This window comes from Adiantum capillus-veneris, chromosome 6 (genome assembly GCF_014529385.1).
Source record: "Adiantum capillus-veneris isolate H3 chromosome 6, ASM1452938v2, whole genome shotgun sequence".
In the NCBI taxonomy this organism is placed as follows: Eukaryota; Viridiplantae; Streptophyta; class Polypodiopsida; order Polypodiales; family Pteridaceae; genus Adiantum; species Adiantum capillus-veneris.
The window spans coordinates 51,279,557-51,298,309 of NC_140936.1; positions in this window are offsets into that span (position 1 = coordinate 51,279,557).

Here is an 18,753-nt window from a genome sequence, read left to right on the forward strand (position 1 = left end):
TTTTTGGCAACTATACCACTCTAAACTTCATATTTGTGAGGTTTAGATGGCTAGAGGTTAGGCCTTCATAGTTCTCAACATGTTTTGATGCTTGTAGGGAGAGCTAAGTGTTAAAGTTGAAAGTTATGACCAATTTACAAGAATTGCATAATCCTGTTTTTTGGCCAAAATTAGCACTTTTATGATTTTTGGGGGGGCTTTCTTGATATGCAAATTCAATTTTTATTGTGTAAGTGTAATATATAACACAAAGCTAATCTTCCTTGAGTTTTGGGAGACCTAATATGCTATATAGCATAGTATATGATGATGGTTGAGTTTTTTGATTTTGCTGAAGATTACGATACATTTTAGAGTAGCAAGTATAACTTTCTCAATATTGCTAGCTAGTTTCTTAGGCCAATTGTGTGTATTTTGTAGGTAGTAACCATATCTAATCATAGACTACAAACTTGGCTAGATATTGAGTAGTTTCTATGGGTTTCTAGAGGTCATAATGCTAAACCCAGTTTTTTCATGTTTGCTGTATTTAGCACTTTATCATTGCCCCCAAGGTTCCAATTGTAAGAGATCCATTATCCTTTTGACATGCTCCATGGCTCCTTTTGAATGCAAAGGCCCAAAGAGAACTAAGAAAACATGTATATAGTATCTGTATTGAGCGTGACTATAGAAACTTTGATGATAGGTCCGCAAAATGGCAAAAATGCAACTTTTTTGTACCTTTTTTTGCCCAAAAAAAAATTAGTGAGGTAAAAGCAACCATATGTTTTGGTCACCAACCCATTGAAGTTAACGGGGCATTTTATCTCATGTCCTACAAAAATCCCCACTCTTATTTATATGCAATCAACCGTAAGAAATTGCTATTTTGGGCAAAATGCACTGGTCCATCAACTTTGGAGGCTTGTAGTGACCAAGGGATGAGAAAAATTACAAGTTTCTCATTTTTTCCATATGTAGTAATTATTGAACTATAAGCTCATGAAAGGATTTTTCAAAATGAGTGGATCTAATATGGTTTTGGAATTTTTTTTGCAAAACCCTCAAAGGACACTTTTATGTCCTGTTAGGTTACCATTCTAGTGTTAAACGCCCTGATGGACATTCTGAGTTCTCGCGGCGGCATGGTTAGTATTAGGGTTTACTCTTTTCTATTTGTTATTTTGTTTTATAAACGTCGCTTTATGTTTATACTTACAAAAAGCTGTCTTATCGTTTTTTTTTTTTGCAAAATCCGATAGTTACGCCACTTGGACATGATGAGACGTCTGATTAGACGACGTCAGTCTAGCCGTAGCTAGATAGCATTAGTCTCTTTTTGTCATAGCTTATGTATCATGAGACGACTTTTATACGTCTTTTTGAAAACCATGTATATGTTTTCAATAATGACAACGGTGTTGTAAGTATTACATTTGCAAAGTTTAACATTCAAGTGATTTTGCCTATGATGTGTACAATTGTCATTGGTTTACTTTCATCAATTCACTCTTGTCAGTTTTGTATCTTTATTTTGTAAACAATACGTACTATGGATGATGGAGTTAATGGTTATATTGTCTTGTGGGTGACTATTTTGAGTCTATATTACCTTTGCACTTTTTTTCAAAGGTGAATCAATTAATGAAACATTCAATATGGTTGATGGGTGAATGCCCTGCCACCAAAAAAATTTCCTCTCGGGCGTTTCTATATAAGGCTCTGCAGCGTCGCTATAGATGGCCTGCAAACGTCGCTATAATCATCGCTATAGGCATCGCTATATAACGACTTTTATAACGACGCATATTACGACTGTTATAGCGACGTTCCCATATCGAGGCTGATAGCGCGGTCTTAGCGACGCCGGGGGTTATAAAAACCCAATGTATTTCCGTTGCTAACAACGTCACAAGAGCACACAACCTCTTGTAGTGTGCCAAAAAAATAATGCAAAATCAGATGCTAAAGAGCACTAGAAGCAGTGAAGGACCGCCTCGCCCGCCGTCAACCCAAAGATTACTTCAGCCCATAAAGCTGTGTCAAGGGACGACACAGGCGAGGAGAGGGGATGTTAGCAGCAAGCTAACACTGACACCATTTTTTGTAGTTCCCCTTGTAAAAACAATTATTATTTTGATAAATCGGAAATATTGTAACTCCTATTTTCTTGGTAAACCTTGTAATTAATGAGCCGGGGCTACAAGCTTCCAGATTGTATCAGCTAGTCAATTCCCAGCTTTGGTAGAACTACAGAATATTACTTTTGACCACCCAAAAACCTTGGCTAAGCTATAAAAGCCAATTTTTATAAGTTTTTGGATTAGAAATACATAGCGTGAGCTAGCTGCGCTCACTTCTCTCCTTCTCGCGCTTTCTACTCCCTCTCCGATTGTCACATTGCGAATGTGTTTGTTGCATTGCAACCACAGGTAAGAGCTCTACGCATTGATGTAAGCCATTCACAGTATTTCAGAGCTTTTGACGTCACCGACCCGCGTGGTAGAACTCTAAATTATTACTTTTGACCACCCAAAAACCTTGGCTAAGGTATAAAAGTGAAATTTTGTAAGTTTTTGGATAAGAAATACACAGCGTGAGCTAACGGCGGTCACTTCTCTCCTTCTCGCGCTTCCTAGTCCCTCTCCGGTTGTCACATTGCGAATGTGTTTGTTGCATTGCAACCGCAGGTAAGAGATCTACGCATTGACGTAAGCCATTCACAGTATTTCGTAGCTTTTGGCATCGCCGACCCGCAGCTTAGACCCGCAGCCTAATTTCATCATAACTAGGAATTTACACTTTTAAAACAAAAACTAAGCATAGGCGGGGTATTGGGACATCATTGCTAAGCATTTAGATGCATTCTGGGTAGAAAACGACTAGGTAAAAATTCCACTGTTGTTAATAATTGCGATCTTGTAACTTGACCTAAAGTGGGGTTTGAGGCCATAGGCATGTGTGCTTAGGTCTTATAAACTTGTCCTAGAAGTTTTTTTACGTTTGAATGTCATTTGATGCTGTAACGGATGTGATTTTCTTGCCAATGAGAGATTGGCTTTTGGTGATTTTAGTCACTTGAGTGTAGCTTGAGTTAGATGCGAGTTGTTAGTTGTTTTCCAAGAGATTGACAACCTCTTGTAGCCTCTAAACACTAGTCGAGTCAACTTTGTCCCATGGTTTGACAAATTAATCGTGGTTCTCGCTAATACTGCAATAAGATAGGATGGTGAGGTTAGACATGCGTCGCACATGGTCTAGCACTATCATGCAATGCTAACCTCATGACATCCTTGTGGCTACCAAGTGCATAGAGGCTTGTTTGTATATGCTAGTGTAGTACTATTACACAAGCTAACTGTATGATATCCTTCTGGCTACCAAGGGCATAGAAAAACACCTTCATGATCAAACTTAAGTTTTAGCTTCTTCTATATATGCTAGTGTGGCACTGAGATGAAAGGATTGCCTCATGAAATCCTTGTTGCTACCAAGGGTAGAACATAACACCTCTAGGCTTGTACTTAAGTTTGAGCCTTAATTGCATATATGAGTGTAGAAGTAGCATTAAAGGCTAGCCTCATAACATGTTTGTGACTACCAAGGGCATAGAACATCACTTTTAAGCTTGAACTTAAGTTTGAGTTTCCTCTCCATATGCTAGTGTAGCACTAACATGCATGGCTAGCCTCATGATATCATTTTGGCTACCAAGGGCATAGAGCTTCAATTTTAGGATTAGAGTTAAGTTTGAGCCTCACCTAAATATGCTAGTGAGCAGTAACTTGCAAGGCTATCCTCATGAAATCCTCGTGGCTAGCAAGGGTATATAACAACACCTTTTGGATCAAACATAAGTTTGAGACTTGCCTGCACATGCATGTCAATGTAGTTTAGCTTAAAGCCCATGCTTCATCTTTAAGTTTTTAAATTGTTATTTTTTTGTTGTTTTAGGAATGGAGGCTTCCAATGTACCAACAATTACATCATAGTAAGAAGCCGGAGTCTTCATGCTAGATGCTCTTGGAATATCCACCACTCAAGCCAAAACGTACTACCCCAACAATAAAGGTTAATAAGACCTTTGGATTAGCAAAAGAAGGAGTGAGGTGATTTGTGGATAACTATGACACGAATGCAAAATACATAGTTTGAGCTTCATTTACATATGCCCATGTATTTTAAAATTTTCTTTGATGTATGTTAGATTATAAACAAACAATTTAACCTAACAAGCAAGGCTTGAGCTTAAGTTTGAGCCTTAACTTCACAAGTTAGTGTATTTAAAGAAAATTAAGATCAATCCTAGCGTGCCTTATCATAATAATGAATGTTGGAATTTCTAATTTTACACGCCTTTTTTGAGACCACAGAGAACATACTTCACAAGGGATTTAATCAAAACAAATTGGCACAAGATTCTATGTGATGAGGATGTGTGGAAGAACTGGGTAAAGATTATGAAACAATATGTTCAAGGCTTGCCCAAATATGAAGGGAGAAAAGGTTCTAATAGGCTGATTCAACAAGCACCACGCACAATAACAGTAGCAGTGATAGCCTTTTTTCGGCTCTCCATAATTTCCATAGTAAGTTACTCCACCCTACCAAATTCAACCAAATGCTATGGCTATCCCTACCATTTCACTGTCCATAGGCGTGTGTGAGTTAGGGGGCTTTTCCCATATCTTCTTAAAAACCCTCAGCTAGCTAGTCACTGGGCTAGTTGAGCCAAAAAAATAAAAAAAATAAAAGTATATTATGGCCTCTTTGTGTGTAAATATTTCATTGTATATATGGCCTAAATATAGGGATTTTTTATAATTATTTTGGTATTTTATTTAAATATTCTACTTAGGTGTGTGTTTTATTAAACCTATGTACACCTTCTTTCATTCTCTTACACCATAATCATATTTTTTGCCAATATTGTACATACTGTATCCTCATATTTTTCCTTTATACAAATCACTCCCACATTTTCACCCTCACCCTCGTGAAAACAAAAAATTGATTTCTACTCATTGGTTACTTTTATTATATTATTTACTTGCATACCTTTTCCTCTTTCACCCAAAATAATTCAAGGAGGGACCATATCATATGATTCCAATATCTTTCCATATCCATAACTCATCCATATTTTTATTATTATTTTTACTCATTATTCTAACATCATGTGCTCATTGAGCTAAAGTCCATGAATAGTCCATACACTAGTCCCACCATGTATATATTTCTTTATTCACCAATAATCCTCCTCCATGCATGGGTCAAGGGCAACTTGGATGCTTTGTATTATAATATGACAAAGGAGGGGCTCACTCTTGGATGCATTGTACAAATTCAACAAAGGAGGGGGCCACTAAAAGACTTTTGCAAGCATAAAAAACAGGCTTTCTGGTGAGAATTTTGGCACCTATCTCCACTCCGAATTTGGAGCGGTGGTCAAAAGAGAAAATGTAGCCCACGCTCTGAATAATCACCTCAAATGTTTTCATGATTTTTGGAGCTACCAGCGGTGAGCTATGATTTTTTGAGTGGACCCCAGTCTGCCCACTTTTCTCACAAGTAGCTTTTAGTCTTCTCTCACCCTCCCACACACCTACTCACTCTTACACATCCCTCCCTCTCCTTCCCTCACTCAAACCTGCAATTTCCATGGCTTCTCCCACCCTCTTCACCATTACCCTTCTCTCTCATCCCTATAGTTCTTTTATGAACCTCTACATACATACACCATCTCTATGCCTCTCTCTATTATCTCCAAAGTACAATTCCATCTTAACCCTTATATATATACATAAATTCAGCATGTGTACCATGATTAACCTTTGCAAATCAAGAGATCTCATCAAAAAAATTACCATTTTCATCACGATAATCAGCCTTGGCGGCGGTGGCGTAAAGAAGAGAAGACGAAGAAGAAGATCGATAGTCATTTTGAGAACCTACACAAGTAAGTCCAAAACATCTTCAAGATTCACCATCACAAGGATTTGCTCACTTCATTCCACCATCCACCTCATTCTACCCATTGTAAATGTAACATTAACTTTCTAGTGATTACTAACCACTAACATACTAACACAAAATAGCCATTGACCTAACCATAAAAGACACCTCGCCTCAAGACATGTGTATAGTAACTCTCTCTCTCTCTCTCTCTCTCTCTCTCTCTCTCTCTCTTTACTTACTTTCACCTTATCTACCATCAATAATGCTCTCTTTTGAGCCCACACCCATGACTCAAGCAGACAAAGAAGGCTCGCAATGTTTTGATATTCAAAAAAATCATAATCCTGATTTGTTAGCTTGTAAATTAGGATTTCCAATAATCTTAATGAGGGGTCTCCAACCTATAAATAGGCCCCTTTCCTTCTTGTAAAACAACCTCCAACATCTCACATAGCACCCCAACACTCTATGCGTGAGGAGAGACTTAGGTGTAGCAACCACTTGTGAGCTTCACTCTTGGTGTGAGAGAAGCCTTCAAGCTACACATTGCAAGTGAGAGAGCGTGAGTTCCACAAATCTCAAAACCACTATTGTACATGCTCCTTCATCATCAATAAATTGAGGTTTGGTGCATCAAAGGCGTGATTCGACGTTCAAATCTTCATCCTTCCATTTGTGCAATACGGTTTGGTGAATTCAAGGTAACTTGTGTATTTTGAGTTTCCATCGGTTGATCTTGATTTTAGAAAGTGTTTTAGTGTGTTTTTAATTGCCAATTTTGTGTCCATTGTAAGAGGGTATTGTGGTGAGAGGTCTCCCACACCCTAAGACAGTGTGTGTGTGTGTTTTGGCAATGATTAGCAATCACTAAGCATTGAATGAGTTTTTGTACAAGTTCTACGATAGCATCATAACGAACCATCTCCATTTGCAAGTCACAAATAAGGTATTACGCAAGATCCTTTCCTCTCTCTCTTCCCTTTTCTCTAGATCTCTCTGGTCCATTTCATGTGTGTCTTGGTGTGAGGTTGCTTGTGTGTGTTGTGTGGTGCATCTTCTTGGTTGTGCCAAAATCTCTCTTGCGTCCTAGTTCGCATACCATAACTAGGTGGTGCCCCTATCTTGTTTGGGTTTGGTTGTGGGTTTGTTGTTGTGTTGTGCTTGTGGTTGCCCCAGCCCCAATTGAGCAACACGGGAGCCTTGAGGGGTGTTTAGAGGTCACCTCTCTTGTTGCCCGCCCCGGACTGCCCCAGCAGCTACATGATTTAAGTGCATTTTAGACCTTGAGAGAAGTGAAGTCTGAGAAGTAGAAAATTCAATCCTAGACAAAACCATCTTGCTAAAGAAGGGCAACCATACCCCTCATACATTGGACATGGATGAGATGGATTAGAAATATTGAGTGTTAAAGGAAGAAGTACTCTCATTTTTCTTTGATTTAACAAGTAAAAAGTTATCCTTGAAACAAGTTTGCAAGAAGTACAAGTTGGGAGAGTGCTATTATAGTCAAATGAGAATCTATAACTAGAATTACATTAGTACTCCCTCAATAGAGTAAAGAAGACTTCATCTATTCCAGAAAATGGTAGTAACCCTCCTCAATCAACTTTCTAGAGCCAATGTAGGCATAATATGTTGAGATGTCGAGCTCTACACCTTGAGCTGGCATCTACTACGGGTCTTGGCCGCTTACGACATTTACTCACTGGCGCGTTAGGTGACCGACACGGAGGATCTCTATCAGTGATTCTACAGCTGGACTACACTTATAGTGCGAGCCTAGTACGCTTCTAGCGAGTTCACACTTAGTGACCGCATGTACATATGTGCTACTTTTCAGCTTTAGCACTTAGTCATTTTGTACTCTCTTTTCTGTGAAGAAGAAGAATAAGCTTTCCATCTCTGTGTGCTTTGTGCTTGTCTTGTGTAGCTCTCTTGCATCCTCATTCTTTACATGGTATTAGAGCCTGGTGCAGGCAAGAGAGGCTAAGAGAGCAAGAGCATCACAATCCCTTCCTTCGTTCGTTCGCACAAGTTTCTGAATAGGTCTCCAAAGTGCAGTATACAGAGATTTACTATACAAGTACAGTGGTTGTTTGCACGCTTGATTGTGGACACTCGTTGAGTGTAGAAAGCGTTACAGGTACCACGACAGCAGGTTCAACAGATTTACAGGTTTTTGCAGATTGAAGCTATTTTGTCTTAGTGCTTCAAGATGTCTGAAGGTTTCAGTCAAATTGTTACTGAGAAGCTTGAGAAAAATAACTACCCTGCATGGAAGTTCAGAATAACAAATTTCCTAAAAGGAAAAGGTTATTGGGACTATGTAGAAGGAGACAATGAAAAGGAACCAGAGATTCCCGAGGCAAATGCTACAGCAGAACAAAGGAAAGCTTTGAGGGATTGGCAACAAGGCCAGAGCAAAGTGACGTATTTTCTTTCTATGAGCATCACAGATGGCATGATGGGCTATCTACAGGATGCTGAAACCCCCGCCATTGCATGGAGAAACTTAGGCAGAGTGTTCGAGGTGAACACCAAGGCCAGGAAGCTTCAACTAAAGTCGGAGCTAAATCAGGTTAAGAGGAATAACCTCTCAATCAATGATTATGCCTTGAAGATCAAGAGTATCATTGAGGCTCTTGGATCTATTAAAGTCTCAGTGGAAGACGATGACATTGTCCGTGCATTCTTGGATGGTCTAGGAGATGAGTATGTACATTTTGGGTCTTCCATGAATACAAGAGACAACATCCCCGTGTTCCAAGATTTGATTTATATGCTTATTCTTGAGGAGAAGAACCTTGACACATCTTCTTCTCATGGCAGAAATAATTCTGAACAGGCCTTCTATTCTAACTCCAACAGAGGTAGAGGTAGAGGTCGTGGTCGAGGCCCAAGGGGTTGCAGGGGCCAATTTCTGGAAGGTCAATCAAATCAAAACAATACAGGTGGCAGGGGGAATCAAAGAGGTCGTGGTGCAGGATCAAGCAGGCAGCAACATACTCCAGATAGCAGAGAATGTTGGACTTGTGGTGAAAGAGGTCACATGTCACGTGACTCTCCAAAGGGAAAAGCAAGTGGAAAGAGAGAACAGGGCAACTATGCGTCTACTAGCAGAGATGCAGATGACAGCAAAAACGAGCGCATGTTTGTTATGCAGCATGTAATGAATACAATGACTGCAGAGAATTCCACCCAAGATGATGTTTGGTATGTGGATTCAGGTGCCTCTAATCACATGACGTCTCGTGGAGAGTGGTTTAGAGATATGCGCAAACCAGATGTGTCAGGCTATGTGCAGACAGGAGATGACACAGCTCACCTCATTGCTCATGTAGGGGACATACCTCTAAATACGAAGAGTGGGAAATCAAAGTACTTAGCAGATGTACTTCATGTCCCAAACATTACAAAGAATCTTGTTTCAGCTGGACAAATGGTTGAGCAGGGTTTGCAGGTTCTCTTCAATCCAAATGGTTGTTATGTAGAAGATTTCCAGAATGGCTGTAAGCTGATCACAGAGGGCAAATGTGTGGGCAGAATGTTTACGCTGAATGTAGACATGCCTGAGGTAAAAAATGCATTATTTGCACAGGGCACAGGTGTTGTGGCTGATGTTGACATTTGGCACAAACGCATTGGCCATGTCAATGAGCAGAGATTGCACAGCATGCAATCAAAATAGATTGTAAAAGGTTTGCCCAAATTCAAGGTGGATGGTATGCATAAAGTGTGTGTAGCATGCCTGTTTGGAAAACAGTCAAAGGGCTCATTTCCACATGAGCGCAATGTATGTAAAAAGCCACTTGAGGTGGTGCACACAGATGTTTGGGGTCCAACCGATACTGCAAGTATACATGGTTGAAGGTATTATGTCTCTTTCATTGATGACCATACAAGGAAAGTATGGGTCTACTTCATGCGTAACAAAAGTGAAGTGTTTGGTCACTTTCAAGACTTCAAAGTCATGATTGAGAAGGAGACAGATATGCAAATCAAGACATTGAGGTCAGATGGAGGGGGAGAGTACTTCTCCAATGATTTTTCAAATTTTTTGCGAAGGCATGGTATACGCATGCAGTTTACATGCAGATATACTCCACAACAGAATGGGGTCGTAGAAAGGAAAAACAGGCACATTGCAGAGGTTGCACGTGCATTGATGAATGAGAAGAACATGCCTCATCATTTCTGGGCTGAAGCCGTAAATACAGCTGTGTACATTATGAACAGGACACCTACAGCTGCAGTGCATGATGTAACACCTGAGGAAAAGTTTAGAGGTACAAAGCCTGATTTGGCACACTTGAAAGTGTTTGGCTGCATAGCTTACGTGCATGTACCAGATGAGTTGCGTAGGAAATTGGATCCTAAAGCAGAGAAATGTATTCTTGTGGGATATTCCCTTGAACAAAAGGGGTACAGGTGCTACAATCCTACTACACGAGAGTTACGAGTGAGCAGAGATGTAGTCTTTGATGAGATGAGCAGCTGGTACAGTAATGCACATGGCACTATTGGGGTTGATGTAAAAGATGATGTGGTTGTACAAAATGTGAGGCCACAGTCACAGGTTTTGAGTGGACCACAAGAGTCCTCTTCTCGTGGCTCTGTTGAGAAACCATGGAATGGTAGACTACGTACGCAGGTTACTCTACCAACAGGTACAGGGAATGTATCACGAAAAGGAAAGGAAAAGGTTGATGAACCTCCCTTTATGGCTGATGCATCATCAGGTTTTTCACATGTAGACATGGATTCGGATGGTTCTGAACAAAGTCTTGATGAGGAATTTGGAATTCCGGCTGTCAGGACACATGGTGTAAGGAAAGTACAAGAAGATGCTAGAGGGCAAAGGAGTGACCCAGGACCGCGCAGATCTAATAGAGTCAGAAATCCAGTTCAGAAATTGACTTATGATGGGTATCCAGCGCATCACCAAGCCTACATGGCTAAGGTGATACAGGATGTGGAGCCCACATGTTTTGAGGATGCAGTTGGAAATGTGCATTGGGATGATGCAATGAATGAAGAGATGGCTACATTGGAAGCAAACGACACATGGGAGTTGGTGCCATTGCCAAGTGGCAAGAAAGCTATTGGCTGTAAATGGGTGTATAAAACCAAGCATAAGGCTGATGGTAACATTGAGCGTCACAAGGCAAGGCTGGTCGCAAAGGGTTATGCACAGACGTATGACATAGACTATGAGGAGACCTTTGCTCTAGTGGCAAAGATAACGACTGTGAGAGCTGTCATAGCAGTGACTGCATCTAGAGGATGGATTATGCATCAAATGGATGTAAAGAATGCCTTCTTGAATGGTGAGTTTCAAGAGGAAGTGTATATGGATCAGCCACCTCGTTATGTCGATCCAGGTTACCCAAATTATGTATGCAGACTTCTCAAAGCTTTGTATGGTTTGAAGCAGGGCTCTAGAGCATGGTATGATAGGATTGCCAAGTATCTTGTTAGTATTGGTTTTAGGAGAGCTCATGCTGATCATTCACTCTATGTACATGAGAGTGATGTGGGGATTGTGGTCATTACCATATATGTAGATGACCTTATTATTGTTGGTGACAATGCTATGGAGATTGACCATGTGAAGGGTCTTCTCAAACAGGAGTTTGAAATGAAAGATTTAGGCGAGTTGCGCTACTTTCTTGGCATTGAGGTGATCAGGACTCCAGAGGGTGTATGGATATCACAGAGACAATATGCTTTGGACATGTTGTCAAAGTATGGTATGGCTGATTGTAAGCCAATTTCTATTCCCTTGGATGTGAATGCAAAGCTGAGTGCAGAGAAGGGTGATGTTGTTGAGGATGTCAACATGTACAGGACGATTGTGGGTAGTCTAATCTACTTGACTATCACGAGGCCAGACTTGAGCTACACAGTAGGCTTGGAGAGTCAGTTCATGGAGCTTCCAAGGAAGCCACATTTGGATGGAGTACGACGCACACTTAGGTATGTACAAGGTACTCTTGACTACGCATTGTTCTATGCAGCAGATGCACCATTAGCATTGTATGGGTATACAGATGCAGATTGGGCAGGTAGCATTATTGATAGGAGATCTACAAGTGGCTTCATGTTCTCTTTTGGGAGTGCTCCTATTACTTGGAGCAGCAAAAAGCAGCCTACGGTTGCTCTATCGAGCACAGAGGCCGAGTACAGAGGTGCAACAGTTGCGGCGTGCGAGGTAGCTTGGCTACGCACATTACTTGAGGACTTGGGAGTGCAGGTGGACCAGCAGATTTTCATCCATTGTGACAACCTCAGTAGCATGCAGTTGGCTAGGAACCTAGTGTTCCATGCCAGGACCAAACACATAGAGGTCCATTACCACTACGTTCGAGAGCAAGTGTTGGCGGGCGACATCGACTTGGTCTACATCAGCACAGAGGAGCAGATAGCGGATATCTTTACCAAGGCCCTCGGAGCTGAGAAGCTTCGATGTTTCCAGACTATGCTTGGACTCTGCGACATGCAGAGCTCGAGGGGGAGTGTTGAGATGTCGAGCTCTACACCTTGAGCTGGCATCCACTACGGGTCTTGGCCGCTTACGGCATTTACTCACTGGCGTGTTAGGTGACCGACACGAAGGATCTCTGCCAGTGATTCTACATCTGGACTACACTTATAGTGCCAGCCTAGTACGCTTCTAGCGAGTTCACACTTAGTGACTGCATGTACATATGTGCTACTTTTCAGCTTTAGCACTTAGTCATTTTGTACTCTCTTTTCTGTGAAGAAGAAGAAGAAGCTTTCCATCTCTGTGTGCTTTGTGCTTGTCTTGTGTAGCTCTCTTGCATCCTCATTCTTTACAATGTAGGCATAATATCTCAAGATGAGTCTAATCCTTTGAAAATCAAGGGAGTGGGCTTTGATATGAGGAAGATAAAATCCCACCCCCTTGATTTTCCAAGGATAGACTCATCTTGAGATATCATGCGACAAATTTGTTAGAGGTACAAGCTAAAAGACATGAGTACAATGAAATGAGGAGCTATAGCTAGTACTATGTCAAGGACTCCAACAAAGCAAAGAAGACTCCGTTGCCTTCAAAAATAATGTACTAACTCTACTCAATCACCTTTATAATGCTAAAATGTGCTCTTCCTTAGATAATAAAGGGAGTGGGCTTTAATATGAAGAAGATAAAAGCTTTTTGCAATGTAGAACATGTACCATTTCAAGTAATAGTCTTGGTTTTTCATGGTACAAAAGAGCAGCTCTAGAGATATATATTTTTGCAAACTTGGCACTCATTCTAAACACATTGAATGCATATTATTGTGCTTCATTGATTTTGTGAATCATATTGAAATGCTTATTGAAGGGGTTTCAAGCCACTCACTGTTAAGGTCCATATTGAAGATAAAAATATCCAAATAACAAGAGAGGAATCATGGATAGATGGAACTATGGAGATCACAATGGTTGCTCTCTTTTAAAGCAAGGTTGATTGACAAGGCTCCTACAAGAAGAGTCTTTTTCTCATATTCTAGTGAAAAGAGTCGACAATTTATTGATAAAAGCTTCATTGTTGGACTTGTTATAGGGTTTTGTCCTAAGCAGAGCTATTTTCTAGAAATATTTTATGTCAAAGTTGTGTTCTTGGAAGCCTGCTAAAAAAGAGAAGGGTCGTTTCTCTATGTAAAGATAACTTTGAAGCAATGGAGTTAGAATCTCAATGCTTTGCTCTTTTGAAGAGCAATCTATCCTTGTGCAAGTGGTAAGGTTCAAGTCAAGAGTCACTTGCAAGACAAAAAGTGAAGTTTGATGATGCAAGAAAAGAAAATCTCAACAATCTTGAGATCAATAAGCAGCAAATCAATGGAGAGGATGGTGATGAAAGTGAATAAAATGATAATGTAGACAACATAGATGATAGTAAAGTAAAGAAGCTAAGGTTTTGACCATGAGGAGGGCAAAAAATGCTAGAAAAACTAGTTTAATTGTGGATGTTGGGTGTGAAAAAAAAAATTTAGAGCTAATGAGGATCATGGTTCATGGTGTAGGTAATTAGGATGGGTAATGAGGATGCACAAGGCGATGATGGAAACACTCAGAACATTGTAGCAGATGAAAAATGTGGGAGTGCTTCTTAGAGTATTTTCAATATCAAGTTTAAATATACATGCCTTTTTCAATTACCAACAAACTCCCAAAGTTTGAAAGGTAGAAAAGTGTATTGATTTGATCGATTGTGAAACTTAGGGTCCTCCAAACACAATTGTAGCTATAGTATCTTGTAAATTTCTCTAAAAGAATCTTGTAAATATAATTGTACAACATTTTGTGAACTTGGTTATTTGTGTTAAAGTTATGGCACTCAAAGAAAAATACCCAGTGTGATCCAAATATTTATTTTGTCTTTTAGGTATTTATTTTACTTATTTGTCAAACTCTAGTTAGGGAAAATTACTTAGATGATTATATATGTAACCCATTGCCCCCAGTGTCTGATCATCAATTCATTGCCAAAGTTGATTGGTTCAATAGTCTCTCTCTCTCTCTCTCTCTCTCTCTCTCTCTCTCGTGTATTCTAGCTCCCCAATGCTACATGCTTTAGCATCATTGACTTTGACATGGTATCAAAGCTTTGTCCTCATTGATCACAAGGGAGAGGATCAACACATGGTGAAGAAGGAAAACAACCACAAAGAGAAACCTTGGGTGCAATAGCGTTCAAAAATGCAAGGCACTAGAATCATCCTCTAGCAGCGTGCTTGGTAGCATTTTGAAATGGTATTTTTGGCAGTTTCCAAAGCCAGTGGCAATACTAGGAACTTGATTTGAGAGCGTATTGAAATGTACTAAACGTGGGTGCTCAATGGAGTAGCATTTCAAGATGCACATCTTGTGAAGCATAAATACAGGCAGCTATCCACACTAGGCATTGAACAATGTAGAGAGGGAAAGATTTAGCGTTTTGAAATGATAATCCAGTATTGCACTTGGAATTAACTCCTAAGGCAATGGCTGATGGGCTAGATCTCAACATTTTGAGATTCTTGCAGCTTGGGGTGGCCATTTTTTGCTTGGCATGAACAAGAATTTGGATATGCTATAGGAATCCAAAACCTTTCCTAGGCACTCCCTTACAAACATTTTGAAACACCTCAAAGGGATGTCCCCTAGTGATTGGATTTTTCTTTGAACTTTGAAGTAGCGTTTATTAGACGTGTGGTCTTGATATTAAGGGAAGTGGAGAATGACGAAATCTTCCTCCTCAAATCACCAACATCAACCATTGGGTATGCAGATTGACTGGCATCTAGTCATCAACCTATGTTCAAGAAGAGTTCCCAAGGGATCCATCAATTTGTTTTGGCTCCTGATTCTGAATCAAAATGCAGATGCGCACTACAGGAAAAATGCAAAGGCAAGCTTGGCACAAATAACATAACTAATACTCACTTAGCTGTCTTTTTACCCATGAGGACCAAGAACCGCATTATAAATGTGACACAATGCTTTGTTTGACATGCAAATTTGAAGCCAAAGACAAAAGCGAGAGCTCACAAATGGAAAGAGGAAAAGTCCATCTGAACATAGATAATGATGATAAAGACTTGACATATGAGATCGGCATGGCACATGTGATAGCGACCACAGTGGCCACCACACCAGATTTCTAGTCAAGAGGAAGTTGTCGCCACTAGCTTCAGTTAGAGAGAGGCTTGTGAAGTGAGAGGCAAGCAATTCTCCCTATAACTAATTTGGACCCTTGTGTTGGAGTTCAAGTTATCACTTTTTGAACCCATTGGTCGAAGTTCGGGGCACATGCATATGAAAAGTTGATTGGTATCTAAACACTATGGATGAGTGCACCAATTGGATATCATGTGAGTATGTCAAATGAATTTTATTTTCTATATTGGTGTTTCTGAACACCACACTCTTTTGAGGTCCCTTCGGTTCTAAAATTCATATTTGAGTATTTTAGAGTTTTTCTAGTGTTGATATAGCCAAATGCTTAACCTTAATGTCACAAAACCGAGATGTTAATTCAAATCCCTTCTTTTATTATGTACCTGTGTCTTTAAGTGCACATGCCCCAAAAGATATGTACCAAGGGAGATATTTTAATAGAACATAGGGTGTGTCTGCAACAAATAGATGATATCTCAAACAACACAAAAATACTAATTTTTTTAGTAGTATTACAATAAATGGGGATCGAATAACTTCCAATATTAATAAATAGAAATTCTAAGATTTAAGAGAATAAAAGCAATTTTTTGGTGCATAGGATGCCAAGGGATATAATTGTAGGAATTGAGGCTTTTTTGGTGACAATGGGTATCAAGCATACTAGACATGGCCAATGAGGAACCTTTTGAAGAAATGAATGTCCAAACTAAAGGCTTCTTGATAAGAGAGGAATGGGGAAATTTTGATATGTTCTTGGAGAGGGTGACCATATTCTTGGAGGAGCTGACTTATACTAGAAAAGGGGCCATTTGAAACTCCAAAGGCATCATCCACACATCTCTTAAAAAAGAGAATGGAAGGGGTAGATAGGAGGTTCATGCTCTCTACTAAAAAGCAAAGAAAGAGACATGCTTACACTATCGCAAAATTGGACCCTATTGCCATGCCTTACATTTGGTGCCAAAATTCTCCATTAAATGAGAGGTAGTGATGGTTGAGGATAAGAGAGGCTAGGGATAGAATAAAATGGACTCTGGAGGAGGGGAAGAAATCTTGTATGAAACTCTTGAGAGCATGAATACTATCCCAGATGGGGATGCTTGGATAAAGAGATTCAACATCAAAGGTGAAGAGGATAATATTGGGAGGAAAGCACGTGGAAGCTAAGTCCAAAACAAGGGAGGAGGGAGGTGTTTTGTTTCGGATAAAAGTATGGGATAGAGTTGTGCATGGAGCCATTTAAAACCATTTTCCAAAATGTATCCTTTGTAAGAGCAAATGGGGCAGCCAACAAGGATAAGATTATGGATCTTTGGTAAGAGAACTAAAGGACAAGGCTTAGGGCTATCTAGAGAGGTGGCGAGAAAAAAAAAAATTGGGAAGAAAAGGGTAACTTGAGACACTAGAGGAGAGGAGGGAGTGCACAAGGAGTAAAGGTGGTGAGGAAACTTTAGAGTAGGTGAGAGGGTCCATTAGGTGATGAAGGGCTTCATTATTATCCCAAGACTTAATGAAGGTGACCGGTCCTAGATTCTTATTGGCATGTTTGATGATTATGCTATAATCATTTCCTAAGAAGGAAATGAATACGATCAAAACGTTCTTGGTATGTAAAGGAGGAAGGGAGGAGAGAAGAGGTTTCAAGAGAGTGTAGATGTAATTAAAGGTTAGGCTAAGGGTTAAAGAGGGTGTGGGAGGATTCCAAGAAGAGTTAGGGATAGATAAAAAAGAGGTAGAAGGAGAGGGTTCATTATTAAAAAATATTTTAAGTTGTAAACTCGTTTAAGAAAGCTTAAAGAATAGAGAAAGGTGAGGGTGGAGGAGAGGGAGGAATATAATTAAGTCCAAGGCCCAAAAGCCTTTGTTTGGTGGAGGAGAGGGAATGCTTGGAGACATTATAGAAAGAAAGGTTAACTACTTTGTGCTCAAGAGAAAATGTGTTCATTTTGCTTAAGGTCAAAACTTTAAAGAGATGGGGATTTGTGAGGGGGAGCCAAAATTTACAACGCTTTGTAGCCATGTAAGAGGGTGGGAGATAAAAGGAAACATACAAGGAGGAGGAGTCCAAATATGAGGAAAGAGAGGGGCTTGAGAGAAGAGAAAATGGATCCAAGCCTCACAAAATTTTGGACTAGACAATCCATGTCCATAGTCATCTCTCTATGATCAATGTATTCTATGACCTCCTCACCTACAATTTCCTTTTCTTCTTCATTCTCTTCTTCCAAACAAGAAGCACTCTTAAAACTTTCCATCGGCTCAAAGCTACCTTTAAGGACTTGATTCTCCATAGAGTTCCATTGCACAAGACTTCCTTTTCTTTTACTAGAGATTGATCCTCCAAAAGATATATTTATTTTCCTCTATTGGATCATCATTATTGTCATTTGTAGCACCCTCCTTCAAATGCAAGCTAGGATAAAGAAATGCAACAGATTCTTTATCACACACTTTACCACTTGGATCATAAGTAAGCACATATTCATTATGCTTGTCGAAATGTTTGTCTTTATCAATTGTTGGGGTAGAATAAAAAAACCATTGCAAAGGATAAGACTCTTTGATAGAAACATCTTCCTGTTGGTAAGTCTTCTTGGCCTCATGTGCAACTCCATTCTGGATGTAGAAGTATTTCCAAAACTTCCTCTGGGTAATACAGACCGCTTCTTCAAAGGTAGAGGATACACTACAAGATACCTTTCTTTTTAGAAAAGAAGGCAAGCCATTAATAATACCTTTTTCTTTATAAAAGAAGCCGAGCCATTAATAAATTGATAGATCTTCACATATTCTAGAGAAGTTGAAGTGAATCCACATCTTGCCCATTGATGAGCAAACTCTTCCTCATATGCATAGTACCCTTCACCATTTTGTTTAAGCCTCTTTAGTGAAGCCCATAATTGTTCCATCATTGGCACTTTGGAGAGTTCAATCTTTAAAGTTCTAAATATTTGTGCATAGCCTTATCCAATTTGAGAAGACATATTCCAAAGCCATTGTTACACATTGCCTTTAGGACATAGAAACATCAATACCCCCTTATCAACATCATCCCTCTTACCAAGGATATGACATATGATTCTAAAATCTGCAAGAAAATTGTCAACATCCTTGTCTAAATCCCCAAAGAAGATAGGGATA